The sequence below is a fragment of the Polyergus mexicanus genome, unplaced genomic scaffold (genome assembly GCF_030449975.1).
Source record: "Polyergus mexicanus isolate NDT 795.1 unplaced genomic scaffold, iyPolMexi1.0 SCAF_11, whole genome shotgun sequence".
In the NCBI taxonomy this organism is placed as follows: Eukaryota; Metazoa; Arthropoda; class Insecta; order Hymenoptera; family Formicidae; genus Polyergus; species Polyergus mexicanus.
In genome coordinates, this window is record NW_027223331.1 from 2,802,959 (window position 1) to 2,818,635 (window position 15,677).

At 35.2% G+C, this 15,677-nt stretch overlaps 1 protein-coding gene and 1 non-coding gene across 4 annotated transcripts in view; both read right to left on the bottom strand.

The window, feature by feature from the left end:
• Sesn (Sestrin) overlaps nucleotides 1-15,677 on the bottom strand; it is a 171,278-nt gene that overhangs the window by 69,259 nt on the left and 86,342 nt on the right. The window lies entirely within an intron of this gene.
• On the bottom strand, nucleotides 1,667-1,739 carry Trnak-uuu (transfer RNA lysine (anticodon UUU)). Its single transcript has one exon. It is a non-coding gene; the product is annotated as a tRNA-Lys (tRNA).

A 15,677-nucleotide genomic window follows, 5' to 3' on the forward strand; every position in this document is an offset into this window, starting at 1 on the left:
ATATACGATTTTGTGTGAAAGCGTCAGGCGTCTGCCGGAAGGATTCGCCTCTCCCTATGAATCCTTAATTGCATATCCAACGCATATTTATACGGTTCTTTCTCTTAACCTCGGAATACCGACGTGTGTGCGCGTAATGTATGCTTCCACCGGAATATTCTCGCGGTTTGAAAGCGGAACTGTACAACCGAGCACGCGCTGCGTTAGAAATATGACGCGCACGTGTGCGTTTAATTTACATATATATAAATCCTATTCACGTGCAACGCATTTATACGTCCCACACATACAAGAATCTTCATATATTATGTATTACGATGCAATTCTCGTAAAAAAAAAGTCGCGCAATTTCTCTCCTAACCGTTAATCTTTTCCTCCAGGAATATATCAGGAAGGGGGGGAGGGGGGAGGGGAGGGGAATATATCGATTGCGGAATATTTTCACGCCAATTTTTGTTCAGACGAATAGATAAAATATGTGCAAAAATATTTTCGCTATCTTCTATTAGGTCATTTTTCAAAAGTTCACGCATAATTGTGAAATAATGTAGTTTTTAAATAGTTTAACTTTTTTAAATTAATAAATATATTTCTTTTACGTTTCTGTAATTTTATCTTGATCGATGAAATTTCTGGTTTACTTATTTAGATACGAAAGCGGGTTAGTGAAATGACATATTATAAGCTAATTAGATACCGCTCTTAAAAATAAATAAGAACCGCACGCGCGTTTAACAATGTGACATTAGTCGAGCTACAATCGATTATAACTCGATAGATAAAAAACAAAACGCTCTAATAGAGCTTGTCATTAATATACGGCAGAAAGTGCAATTCTCTGCATCGAGTGCCAACTTCTGCGAAATAATTGCATATAAATCATCGATACAATGATCTCCCGTCGTCATCCATCGCTTTACAGAAGATGGGGATTAATAGCGCAGAAAATTGCTATTTTGTAAGTTATACTTTTATATACCGCGTAGTATTTCATTCGCGCTTTATTAATCTAAAAATATATAATCATGCTTATAGCAATTTATAACATTAATATAATTTTTAACAAATCATCGAATTAAAAGTCATTAAAAATATTCTTATAGATAGAATAAAATATTGATGTAATAAAAACTATATGGTTATAAAAGCGAAGTAAAGTCATGAGATACTTTAAATTCAACGATAAAAAATTATTCATCCAAGATCAAACGGTTATTTGTCTATATCCTCGAAAGATTTCACTGCTACTTACGCCGAATTGCAAAATTTCGTACTCTCTTCGTTTCCCGCAGCAAAATTCCGCTCTTATGTTACGGAACGGCATCAATAATCGCTCTATCTTGGATAATGGAATGGCAGGCGGTGTGCAAGCATATCCCATTTTACGGTAGCAAATACGAGAGAGAGAATTCAAGAAGATAATAAAAGGATTCGAAAAGATGAAACGGTGCAAATGACAAAATCACTACCTTTAAAATCTCTTTCTTTCTCTATCGCTTCGGGATCGTCGACTCGTCGTTGGATTTCCAGAACTATCAAAAGCTCTTTATTGAAGAATAAACTTTCTTGCCGAATAGGCAAAATCGTGCAAATTTTTATCCAATAAAATAAAAATCTTCCTTTGATGACAATTGATAGTATTTCGATGGGGCGCAAAAAAAAAAAACGCCCGAACAGGGACTCGAACCCTGGACCCTCAGATTAAAAGTCTGATGCTCTACCGACTGAGCTATCCGGGCCTTAAAACAAGAGCTATATCTAGACTCTCACAATGCACTTGCTGAATTTGCTCGGTTCACGTGGATTTAATTGTAAGATAATCGAAGAGATAACACGCTCAGTCACGTGAAATAAATTTGACAAGCGCGAGTAACTTAAAAATATCTTAAAACGCTTTTAAAATGCTTTTGAAAGTATATATTTAAATATATTTTTTATAATAATTGTATATATAAATACTATATATATATATATATATATTTATATTTATATAATATTATGAATATATATAATTAGATAAATTTAGTTATTATTTTCATATATTTAATTGTAGTGTTAATATATTATATATAATAATTTTATCATATAACAATTTATATATTTCTTCATATAAAATTTTCACACATATTTTTCATTATAATTTCAAGTTTACTAGACTACTCCAATATATATTATTCCTTCAAAAAGAATACCAATAAATATTAATTAATAGCCTCGTTCATTATGTGCCTTTGCAGCAATCCCTTGATTTATATTATTGTATATCTTGGAATAATTAGTATGTTCCATATATATAGGTGCGAATAAAAGATAATGTTACGTGTTAAACACGGAATATTTGTGAGAAGAATGATATTCAAGATACATCTATACGAGTTGCATTGTAAATTACAGTAACAGTTGCAGTGGAAATTAAACGATCTCCTGAATTATTCGAAGCAAGTTTGGTATTTAGCTTCATTTTTTCAAGCCCGAGCGCATTAACTCGTTCGTTATAAATTACAGTAATTCTGCAAAACTTGTCAAGCAGACGTTTTATCGTACCGATGCATCACAAGGTGTTATCAAATTATGGCCATTATTCCTATTTATCATCAAAAATTATATATCTTTTTATCTAAATCTATTATATTTATATAAAAATAAATAAAAAGATAAGAATCATGAATTTGCAAAATTGCAAATTATATAAATCGCCGTTTTAATACGCAATCATTTCTAATATAAAACAAGAACACATGTTTAAACATTATTATCCTTCTTACATAATCGCTATTGTCAAAAATAATGACGATAGTAGTAAACCACCTTGTAGATAAAGATAAGAAAAGATCATCCTCGATAAAAGAAAAAGAAAACAATATTTATAAAATATCGCTTCACTCATATGACTCACTCCTTTTCCCTTTCCTCTCCTTCCCGTAAACAAATGTCGTAACAAATCGGTGTCCGGCAATCCGGCATGCAAAAATGATTCGAATGTGCGATACAGCTGTTAATTTACGCGTCATCCAATTTTATCTCCGGAGTGATAAACGGCGGATTTGAGATCGTGCAATCCACCGACCTGTTTTTCTAGTAAACACAATCGGCGATTTCGTAGTAAAATGTAGCTGATTGATGATCCTCTCGTGATGCATCGCAAACACACACACAAGAAATCTCATTACATTTTTTTTAAACGCGTGTGCAAAGATAATTGAATGCATTATTATTATTATTATTATTATAATATTAGTATTCTTAAATATAAAAGGACTCGTTTATGTCTTTCCTCCGCGTAACATCGCGCGTGCTATTGTTTACGTTCCATTCGTTGCAATGTGAAATCGTCGAAGACGCAATAACGGTCCACGGCCTTGACACGAAAAGTTCACGGCGATCGAGGGGTCAAGTCCCCCGGGAAGATTATCGCCGGTTAATTAAATATGTACGACTTCGTCGCGTTGCGGTTATTTCAGCAGAAATTTCTCTTCTATCGCGGCTCAACGGATGCTGGGAACGTAATATGCACGAGGAACTTTTACCTGACTCATTTCAGTATCTACGTAATGCTTTTCGTTTACAGATTCTTATCTATTACCGTCGTCTCTTCGGCTTTCATGCCTTAAACAACGTGCAGTCGAATTGTCGTGATTTATAATAGAAACATAAATAAATAATTTTTACGCGACAAAATAATCGAATTAAATTCTAAATAATTAATAATAATAAGACGCAGAGTTAAAAAACGTCTGATGTAAAAATATTCTCACTTCTTGATGACATTCACGAGATAACCCGAAATGGACATTAAGAAAATGTGATAAAAAGAATTTTCTTGCGTTCGATATATAGTAACTTGTCGATGATCATTTCCTTTTTTTTCTCGAAACAATAAAAATATTTCTCCGTTGGCGATATTTTCAGATAAACTAATAAGAAGAATAGCCTCGATAAATTATCCAAAATAACGAATGTATATTTCATATTTCTCTGCCATTTCACATGGGGGAAAAAAAAAAAAAAAAAGATATCTACTTGTCGACGAAATGCTGTGAATAAACCATAAGGGTTCCGCGGATTCAGGGTCGTTGTCCAGAACCAACGTCAGAATTTCCCAACGTAACGATGTACCTGGCACCGCGCCAGTGACTTCCCGATGTGTCAACTTCCCGATATTATACGATACGACAATAGCCGCCCTGTTCAAAATAATTTCATGGCTCTCCTGAACAGCTGCAGCGATAACTAATGGTTGAATTGATCGGAGATGATGGGCACAATGACGTTTCATAGCCCCGTTTTATCATAATCTCGATAACATCACGAACACATTATATATGGTATATACACGTATCGCGGTTTGGAGTAAACAGAGAAAACAGTAATTTTTGCGTAACTTTCCTTCTCAATTCGATTCCAATATTGTTTCCAATATTCTTATATTGCGTTCTAAAAAATAGTCTATTTTTATACAAGTTATAGTATTATAAGGACATGATCAAAATCGCTTGTGTAATAAAATGATTTTAATTGGAGAGAAAATGTGTGCCGAAAGAAACGCAATGTTCTTTTCATAAAAATGTGGAAATTATAATCTTGAAGTGTAAGATCAAGCGTAATCAAATTTTTCCGCTCACCTTACATTACGTAATACTGCATGATAATGTCGATTTATCACCGGAACATAATATAATGAAATAACTGTCGATTATTTGACAGCATCGGTTAATTATCGATGCATGCAATACCGCATTAAATTCGCATTATTTTGACGATTCGTGGAATCTTATAATACGGGATAAGTCCGATCAAAATCCGAATAAAAACACCCGAGTAATGATTGATCCGGATGAGCGACGATAACAAAATACTTAGACTACGTCACATATAAAATAACTCAATTTATTTTATTCGTGACATCTCGACGTTTCTTGATCATCTAATATAATAAGTGAGATAGTTCAACATACTCGTAATGTGATTTGAAATAAATAGATTAAATAAAAAGAAGTAAGAGTAACAACTTTGTGAATTCTTCCATATTTTCTATAATACATATTTGTTAGAATAAAATAAACAGATTTAATAGATAAATAGATAAATTGAATGAAATAAATTTCTCAGTTCTTTCCTTTGTAAGAATAAGAATGGAAAATAAATATATATCGAATATATATTTAAATTTTGCACACTACATCTACCAATATTATCGTATACCATCGTACGTGTAAAAGTCAGATCGAGCGAAATTTTGTATGTGAGACTAAAAGTTTGAATAATAAACCGAAAAAATCTCATATAACAATCTGTGCGAAAAAAAAGAATGGGAAAGGGATGACAGAATGATGAGGAAGAAGAAAATTTCGATGCACCGACACACTCTTTCTAAGAAACTTAACATGCTAGAACGAGCCTTTCTTGGAAAGGTGCCAACCGCGTCAAATTGCAAATATAGGTGGTTAATGTTACCCTCATACCGACTCAAGGAACTTTTGACTGATCCAGTCTTAATTATTAACCGGTTTCCTTTTACAAATTTTCTATAATGACAAAGTTTTGCAATGATAAATAAATGACGGTACATCAATTTAAAAAAACGATTCTACATTATATATGCACATTTTAATTTTGTTGTCAATAATCTACAATATATAAGAAAATAATTATAAAATGCAGTTTTATGTGTGAAAATATCTGCAAAAAATATATTATAAAATGTGATCATAGATTATCATTATATATTATTGTAGAATATGTAAAAAAGAAAGTCGTTTTATAATTCTCTATTATTTCAAAAATTTTTTTTACGGTATATATTTTCGATCATGTCGGAAAATCATCTTCGAGCTGCCGGCTAACAAGTAGCTCGAATTCAAAGCATCTCGGTAGAAGAGCATGGGACACTAAATCCCATGGCTGACTCTACGTCGTATGATGGATTCGAGCCTCATGCTGAGTAAATTGACTTTTTTCTTCTCACGCGCGGTTGTAGAGATTAACATTAGCTACCTGTTTAAGATCGTCCTAAGATGCCGTTTCGTCGACGATTATCGAGAAGTAATCAATTGTGTATCATCACCGACGAGCGCTCGCGAAAATAATTGCATTTTTATGCGCGACAAATATTGATTTTTGCTTATCTCCGAGTGTATTTTTCCCAAGTATGCAAACGCGAAATCTTTGCACCGTAATCTTATCGTGACAGACCTCGCGGATGAGAGAAGCGCATTGAGCGATATATTGCAACGGTATATTTCCGCACGATAGCTGCATATTTATTGATCCTACTGTCAATCCCGTCGACATCATGCGTTATTACAACAAGCTCTTTATTCATAGATTCATTTCATGAATAAATCTTTTTTCTATATTAATTATATATTAACAATTACATTAACTGTTTTATGTGCTTATTTCAAATCTTAAAATATGACAAAATAAAATTTTGGTATCGATCAATTTTCGATATAACAATCAATATGATTGTTTTATATAAAATGCATTCGTTGCCTCGCATCATCGCAAGTTCGACGATATCTAAATACATACAAATACGATCGAGTATCTATCGCCGTACACGGAAAGAATGCGTGGGACAGGTGCGCGTGTTGTGCGAGAATTCCGGGTAGAAAGCAGAGGGGGTGCGAATGATAGGAGGATTCAACGCTCGGTGCCGAATAGAAACACCGGGGGTGCCAGGTGTTCCGAGAGGTTTATTTTCGATTGCAGTTTCACCGAGTGCCGGTGCACCCGGGGGCGGGTCGTCCGCGGAGTCGTGTATTTTTAGCGATCGTAGCACGGCATGCGGCAACACCACCGCGACGTTTCGACACGGCCCGAAATAAGATGTTTATCGAACCGCTGAAACGGAATCGTTTTCCCAGAGTTTAGGAAGGAAGCTGGGACTCGTTCAGATCGATTGCCCGATCGCGAGAAGGAAGCGATCGTTAGTTTCAGTGAGAAAAAAAAAAATAAATAAATAAATACGCGCTCGCCAATAAATAAATATCGTTATTCTTTTTCTCTTCATTTCTCCATATCGTGTAAAAAACGGCATGTGCGAAAATTATTAAAATAAAAAATACAGATTGCGCTAAATTTTTCCAGAGTAATTTTTCTTTCTCTCCTTCTTTCCTTCTCTCTTTGTTTTTGATCTGTTTAAAAATACGCTACGGATTGCGAACGGTTAAAATTCGAGTGATTATTTTCGCAAACCACTTCTCGGGCGCTCGCGATTATTTCGGGAAGCAACTACATCCCGCGCGCGCGTTTTCTCTCAAAGACTATCTACCTTTACGTGTATTAGAAACGCGGTAGATCATTGACCTCGCACACCGAATTTAAAATCACGCGCGATTTCTTATCGATGAGCAAGATTGCGACGCCGACGATGGGTGAGAGACGTCTCGGCGTCTGATTCAATTTTCAATCGCCGGCGTGACGCATTATAAGCGCTGCGCGACCTTTCCTTAGCATACATTTCGCGTCTATGAGGGCATAAAGTGGCTAGAGAGGCCTCGATTAGGCTTATCTCGCCGGAGATTAGATATTTTCCGGGCGCGCACGCCGCTGTGCGTTTATTGAAATGAGGTGATGGAGAATCGTGATTCTCTCTGGTAAACATCGAGCAGCAGGCGTGGCGCGCCTTTATTTATTCGCCGATCGATCGATCTGCACGAAGGCCCTGAGAAACGGGACGACGAGTTGAGAAAACTCCGGGATAGCAATAGCGCATTCATGTCCAAGAGTGCAAGAGATACGTGCAAGAATAATTTCTGTGCGCGTATGTGTGTATTAAGATCTAAATTTCTCTTCTTTATCATAAATATTTTATATTTTTCCCTCGCAATTAGTTTCATAAAAATTATATTCACACACAATATCAAAGATATATATATATATATAATTATACTTTTTAAAAATATTAATATAATTCATAAAAAATAATACGTTCATTTGTCAATTTCAAACTGTAAAGATCAATGAGTTTCAATAAATTTAATCCATTTGAATTTTATAAGCCGCTCAAAGCTCAGAATCTCATTTTGTCGGACTTATGATATCTTTATTTCGAGATACGGAATTAGGTCAATGGTTCAGAAACTCGGGTTCACATTGCGAAGTATTTCGGAATTACGAGAAGCGCACTGCAAAACTTGAAGCTGCTTATTGGCTTGTTCTTTTGCTTCGTCATGAGTTCAAGAGTACACGAGTGGCAACAGATGGCGAGGACTCAAGAAAAGTTCATCTCAAGAAACTTAGAATCGAGAGTAATCCATGCGTTGAGATTCTATCTCCGAGGCAGAAGTAGTTTATTATTTATTTTTTGTGCATTAAAATACAACTCGTGGAAGAACAATTCTGCGAAATTTAATTGTAGAAGAGAACGTTGCAATGTCTTCGATATATGACAAAAATAAATAAATACAAATAGATTATAGCGTTACTTTGAAAATTAGATTCACGCCTTTGTTTCAAAGATAAACGTACAAGTGTTTGTTCGTTTTATATTTTTGATCCTAGGTGTTTTTTTTTGTTTTTTTTTTAATCGACAATCTAACGGTGTAATATTCAGAGACAAGAGTCTCTCACGAGAGTTCCTCAGAACTTTGCCGATCACGTGTGCCGTGCATGACGAAAGTGTGAAGAAAAACAACGCGTGTAACGAATTTATTACGATCGTTCGCGAACCAAGAACCAAGGAACTGCCAAGTGGCGCATAGTTCACTTCACTTTTATACGGCGATTATACGGACTGTTGTCTCATAACTTCGCTTCCTAAATCTCTCTACCTCATAAATTAGTATAACTATTATTAGCGATTCGAGATATATAAATAGCTCCTGTTGGTTCAACTTCTGCTATAAAGGGGACACATCTCGTACATAACGTATTTTCATATCACTTTGCGTGTTTTATACCTCTCGGAATTCTCTCATTTTATAATCCCTCTATATCGAAACAATATTTTTACGAAAATATAAGTCACTTCGAAACATTTTGTATGTATTATTCTCTCTCGTTTAATTGTATCTTTCGCAGACCTTCGTGCGGATAGTTTGGCGAAGCGAAATTGGAGCTGTGTGTGTAAGACGCCGTGAAGCACGAGGTCGTCACGTGATAATGCGAATCGAATCGAGTGTCTTACGCACACGAACGTGCGATACGCACTGCACAGCAAGTGTGATGTGGGTGACCAGCAGCGGATATTTCGGAATATACCTGGCTCCATACCTTGTCCGAGTGCCCGAAAGCTACATGCTCAAAGCGTGTATATCGAGATCAAGCGATAGAATACAATAGCAAGAGAGAAGAAGCGAACGTGGCTCTAAAAAATTCAGAGATATACAGATCTTGTTTCGCATTATTATTTGCACGCAAATGTGGAAAAAAGAAAGGAATCGTGGAACGAAACGCAGACAAGTCCGTCGCGAAAAATTGATCTCTGCTATAAGAAACACGGCGACAGAGTATTCATAGTGGATAGACCGGGTGTGCTGTGCTTATTTCTTCTGTTTGCGTTGGCAAGAACGTCTAGCATCAAGTGGTTGCTCTACATTGTGAAGCATATGTTAAACAACGATGGATTTATAGATAGCAGAAATAATAAATATCTGCGCATTCGAGGCCGTGATACCTGTAAAATCGTTATGCAATCCCTCGACCAAGCAAAATATAAGAATACCGCGTAACAAATACACGCACACGCACACATACAGCCATCTATTTTCGTCTCCATTGAAAAGTATAAAATATCGGGTTAACGAACGTAACTTTCTATTTTTATAGTTTACTTCGAAATATTTTCTCGTACTTTCTTACGAAGAATCACCTATTGGCGGAGAGTCTCTCCTCCCGTGTATCGTCGAGTTATCGAATGTAGAAATCGCTGTGAACCCTCTATTATTAGATTTTTAGCAATATTTGGTATTTTTAGGAGGCCGTTAACCGTTTATAATTATAGCGAGTTACGCGCTCTCCGCTTTTAAACGATCGAGATATACACAAATAGTGCCGGTTAATTTCCTGTCTATCTCTCGCGGCCGGTTCGCTTCGAGAGCAGCAATCACGCAGTTGCACAAAAAAAAAAAAAAAGTCTGGAAAGCTAGTTCGTAATTAATGACACGCCTAATATGCAAGAAACGTATCTCGCGCGATCATTATTGTCGAACCCACGGTCGATTTTCTTCTCTCGCGAGAGAAAGCAGCGCCGTTAGTAGGTAGAATATAGGTGCGATGATGATATTTTGCAAGTAGGCGCGTCGCTCGCGTGTCCAATTTCTCGCGAGATCATATTAATTGCAGACTCGCGCCCGCTAATCACCGCGAGTTTCCTCTTTCGTTTTCTCCATCTCGGCGATCCCGGGAACGAAATCTAATTGCGATGACCATTGCGCGAAAGACGCGTTCTCTGGCCACTGTGTGCTTTTTCTCCGTATCCCGATTCCCATTGTGAGCGCGGACGAAATTACAAGTCGGTGAAAGCCAGGGTTACAGAGATAATCGTCGCAGATTAACGCGGTGCTTATCGCTCTCTATAATTGCCAATTAGTCGTAACGATTAAGATCTTGTTTATGCGCTACATGTTATATAGCTTCGCAAGTTAAATATTGACACTAGAAGCATATTTTTAAACATCGAGACCGGAAATGAATCATCTGAAAATTAAGATATCGATAGACACTTAATAATTATTTTATTAGTATAAATACGTGTTAGATTGTTGCAGAGTCGAATAAAAAATACAAACGCGTTTGTCTCGATGCGTTAACAAGGCCAATCCGTGTTAAAAGTCGCGGTAATCGAGACAGATAAATCGCATAATAATTAAATATTCTCATGAGAAAGTCCGAGAGAGATGAAGAATGCGACGTGGAGTAATTATAATTTATAGGCCCGACGTGAATCTGACCGATCCTAGAAAAGCGTTTCGCAATACGCCCTGTATAAACAAGCCAAAGATATCGCGCGATGTTAGCTCGCACACAAAAGTAAAGATAGAACCCCTTCTCTATCCTATAGCAGCGCGAGTTCGCGCAAGTATCGGTGTAACGGACGGTCCGACTTTATTTTTGGATCACCGAGTACATCCCGGCTAATGACGGCCCAGTGGTGAATTTAGATTGGATCTCTCTCGCGTCAATCAAGGAACTGAAGCCGAGCTGATTAAGCGAGATATCAAAATCAGTTTCCGGTCTCTTGTTTATTTGACACGGTAGATTAGGTAGTTGTTTGTACGCTACAATTTCGCGTTATCATACACGCATCATTAATCGTTATCATTTATTTTTCAATAATTTCAGAATGCTTCTCTTAATATATATATATATATATATATATATATATATATATATATATATATATATGTTAAGAGAAGCAAATTATCCTTTATAGAAATTAACGACATAACGATAATATTATCGTATAAATGTATCGTGATCGATTTTACGCAATAATCCTGATATTTCAATGTTTTTATTTATTTAAAATTAATATTTTTTCGCATTTTATCTATAATAAAATAAAACACTAGTAAAATTGTGACGTGGGTATACATCGTTATCGGATAATAATCTTGATGTACTCTCTCTATCCTTCTTATTCGCTCTATCTACGAGCGGTGCTCGGTATATCACGAATGATAATTGCGCGAACAAACGCGCGTAGTCGTGTTAAATTATTGTCTCCTTAATCAAGGCGGCAAACTTCGAGCGCGAGTGTATTTGACTGCTTTACTTAGTTAACCGCGCTAATCACGCTAATTACAAACTCGAATGTCTTCGCTTGCTCGTCCTCGTTAAGTTGCCGGCACTAAAGCCACGAGATAAGGAAAATTGGTGAACCGACAAACCATAGATACGGATAAATAGACGGCAAAAACCGAATCGCTACTTGCATCTAATTACAGCGGGTCGCAAGATTATGCAAAGTAATCGAAAGATATATATATATATATATATATATATAGAGAGAGAGAGAGAGAGAGAGAGAGAGATTTTTTGAGAATTCTTTGACAAAAATTACAAGAAAAGAATGTACAACTCAATGTTTATAAAGCAATTCTTTTAGCTAACTTTTATAACATGCTACAGAATTTTATAAATATATTATAAATACGTTGCACACGAATAATGAATCGATCTTTCTATTCGTTTGATCATCGTTGCGAATAATAATTTTTCGCCATTGGAGCCTTTTGTTTCGATGAACAATGGAACACAGTCAACGCGGTGACTGAGTCAAATGCATTTACATGATTATGCAGACAAAAAGTTACACTCGTCTGCCTGTCTTAACTGCATAAGGTGAATAATTCCTCATTGTATCGACGCACTGGCGTATAATGAGGCTCAGGTCCACGCAATAGGAATGCGTTATCGCGATATTTAGTCCGACAAGAGAGGCCTTCGACACTGTACTGTACAATAAAATTAATACAAGCGATTATCAATATCAATATTCGCGAAAATCACTTACCTAAGAAATAGAAATATATATAGGAAGAAAATGTATTAGGAAGAAAATAAATAAAAGTAATAAAAATTTATAAAAAAAAATAGATATAAAGCAAATTTCAATTTAAAATTTCAGAGAAGTTAATAGAAAATAGACGCATTTAAGATAAATTACTCTTTATTGGTAATAAAAAAATTTTTAGAAACCGCAGACGTTTTAGAGCTAATAATAGAATTGATAAAAAACTACTTTCACATAAATTGAAAAATGATATATATTGACAATCGCTCGTTGGTGTAATTCACCAATCTATAGACTCTATCTTAAAAAAATATACATTACATACAAAAGCAGATAACGCGATAATCTTTGAAAATAAATTAAAACGTTGGCTCAAATTAATCGCTGGCCAGCAATTGCAAATTTAATCGTCATTTTATGTTTGATTTGTATCGGCAGCGATAAATTGCTTCCCCTAAAAGCGCGACATGTGTTCTGTATGTATAATTTATAAGAAATATTTTTCAAAACACATACGTTTATTTTATTTAAGAATGACTATTGCATTTTCGTGTATGACAAATCAAATTTCATTTCGGAAACATATCAATTTATATCGCTATTGATTACAAGAAATCTCTATCTGTCGCTTGTCATTTCTGTGACGCGCTTCTATAAACTCTCTTTATATAATATTAATTATAAGGTACCAGGAACCGCGATCGAGGCTACGTATAAAAACATATGCTGTATATTTATATACTCTATGCCGTATATAAAACTAATCTGATACGTTTAGTAATCTCGCGTTACAACCTCAAATTCAAATTTGAATCACATTATTCATTTCAAATAGAGCTACTGAAGATCACTGCAAAATCTTGTATATATATATTGTATATACACGAGGACAGGAATACACAAATTTATGCATATATCAGGGCATGTATGCATTCCCAATATATGCCCTGGCATGCGCCCTAAATTCATATATGTACCATACATACGATGTCAGTGATGCCTTAATACATAAATTTGCACATATATCGGAACATATTCGGGGCACATGATTCGTCTCCATTTAATATTTTTGCATCAAGATTGTTAGTTATTCAAGAGATGAATAAAAATTTTATTTATAATAAAAATATAAATAATTAATTCGAAAATTAATAACAACATAATATCTTAAACATAATATCTCAATAATAATTTGATTATATTTTGAGACAGCCTTGCCGTTTCTCGAATAATTAATAGTCGTGATACGCAAATATTTATATAGAAATTTAAGAACGAAACACACAGTGTCAAGTTATTTAAATTAATTTCCTTCTTTACTTAACGATTTATAAAAATATAAAAATATTTTTTCTGATATTACTTAATATCTGTTTATAATTTGCACAAATTCTCCTTTCCGTAAAGAAAAAAAGTATTATGCAAGAGAAAAAAAAAATATATATATATATAATATAATGTAACAATATCTAAATAAATATCAAGTATCAATAATAGAATAGAACAGATTTAGAAATGTTTAAACCTTGCGATAAGGGAAACCAGGAAGGTGCGATATACACTATTGCGATTAACACAGATATTATGCAATCGACGACAATTCCCCTCCTCACCCTCTGCTCCCTTGTCATCTTCTCGGTGAAGCAACAAGTTGTCCCGCCGCGTGCGACCAACGACGTTCTTTTCCGCGAAAAGCATCGACATTTCCGACAACTCCTTCGTGTGGCGCCCCATCGTGTACGTATCTTATCGTGAACGATTGCAAACCGTCTGTCGCCGCCGCCGTCATGGCTGCGAAACTCGCTTACACACGTGTCTTCACTTAAGGTAAAACAAGTGTGCGACGGTTCGCGCTAATGCATGCAGACGCAGACACGGATGCGGATGCGTTTCACGATGCGATGCGTGCACGCATAAGACGCAATTTGCAGTCCCATAAATCGTGCCCCGTGAATTCGCTTGTTCCAGCAAAGAGAGATTAACGTATCGTTAAATTTTATTTCTTCCAGAAACTATTCGTCGCCTTCTTTTTTGCTCAAAAATTAAAAATCTTTTCTCGTTAGTTTCTCTCAGTCAAATTAAAGTCAATCTTCAAAAACGTCGCCATTTTTTTACAATATTCTTCGCACACGACAAATGCTTTTCAAATATTTAACAATTCTAAGCAAAAATTTCTTTTTTATCCCGATACTTTTAAGATTTTTTAAATAATTCAAGAAGAGAGAAAAAAAAGGACAGAAGCTTCAAAATGTCAAGTCCCCGGAATCTTTGAATACATATTGTATTCACGCAAAAATTTTGAAATCTTTGTTTGAAAATTAAAAGTAAATTCCAACCTTTATGCACATATCTTTAAGATATGTTTATATAATTACATTATATATTTTACGTTTTTCAAATATTTTTATACAAAAATGTATAGTACTATATTCTTTTCATATTATCATATTTTCATATAACAGTGTTGAAAGTATACTTTGCACTATTACCTCAGTCAAGTTTATATTCAGTTTTTATAAGTTCTCTCCACAATTTTTCGAGGCGCCCCACGATAGCTTGAACACGTGACGAGAGCGCGTTTTATTTATAAATATCGATAGATATATACCATATGCTCGAAAAGAACGATTGGTCGGAGAAAGATAAAGAGCATGCTAAAAGCCACAAATGCTCCAAAATAACGAATAATTTGTAATTTAATAAAAAAGGATGAGTAAATAAAAACGGTAGAGCGAGAAAGACCTAAACGCATAAAAATAAATTATCGTTGTTTCTCAAATGATTAAAGTGATAAAGTTACATCTCTCTGTTTGAGACTCCTATCGTATCTCATAATCCTACCTTATCCTCTATCTAATATAAAATTTAATAAACTTTGTGTTGTTTCGTATCTTTTTCAAAGAGGTATCTTTTTAGAGAATCTTTTTAGATTTTTTATCAAATTTACAATATATAAAATAATTATGCTTAAAAACTGCGTGGAAAGCTCTCTTCTTTTCGGTTTTAACGATTTCTGTCGCCATCGCCATCCCGTCTCAGCTGCTTGTTTTATACAGAATTACGCAGCGCGCAACCGCACGCACTAGACGCGAACAAACAAACAGATAAACGAATCGTCGACTCGTTGACCTACTTACGGCTCCTCGATAGATACTCATAGTTAGCCATAGTGGGAGTGACAACGAAGTCTCGCGTGACACCATTCACCGTACGA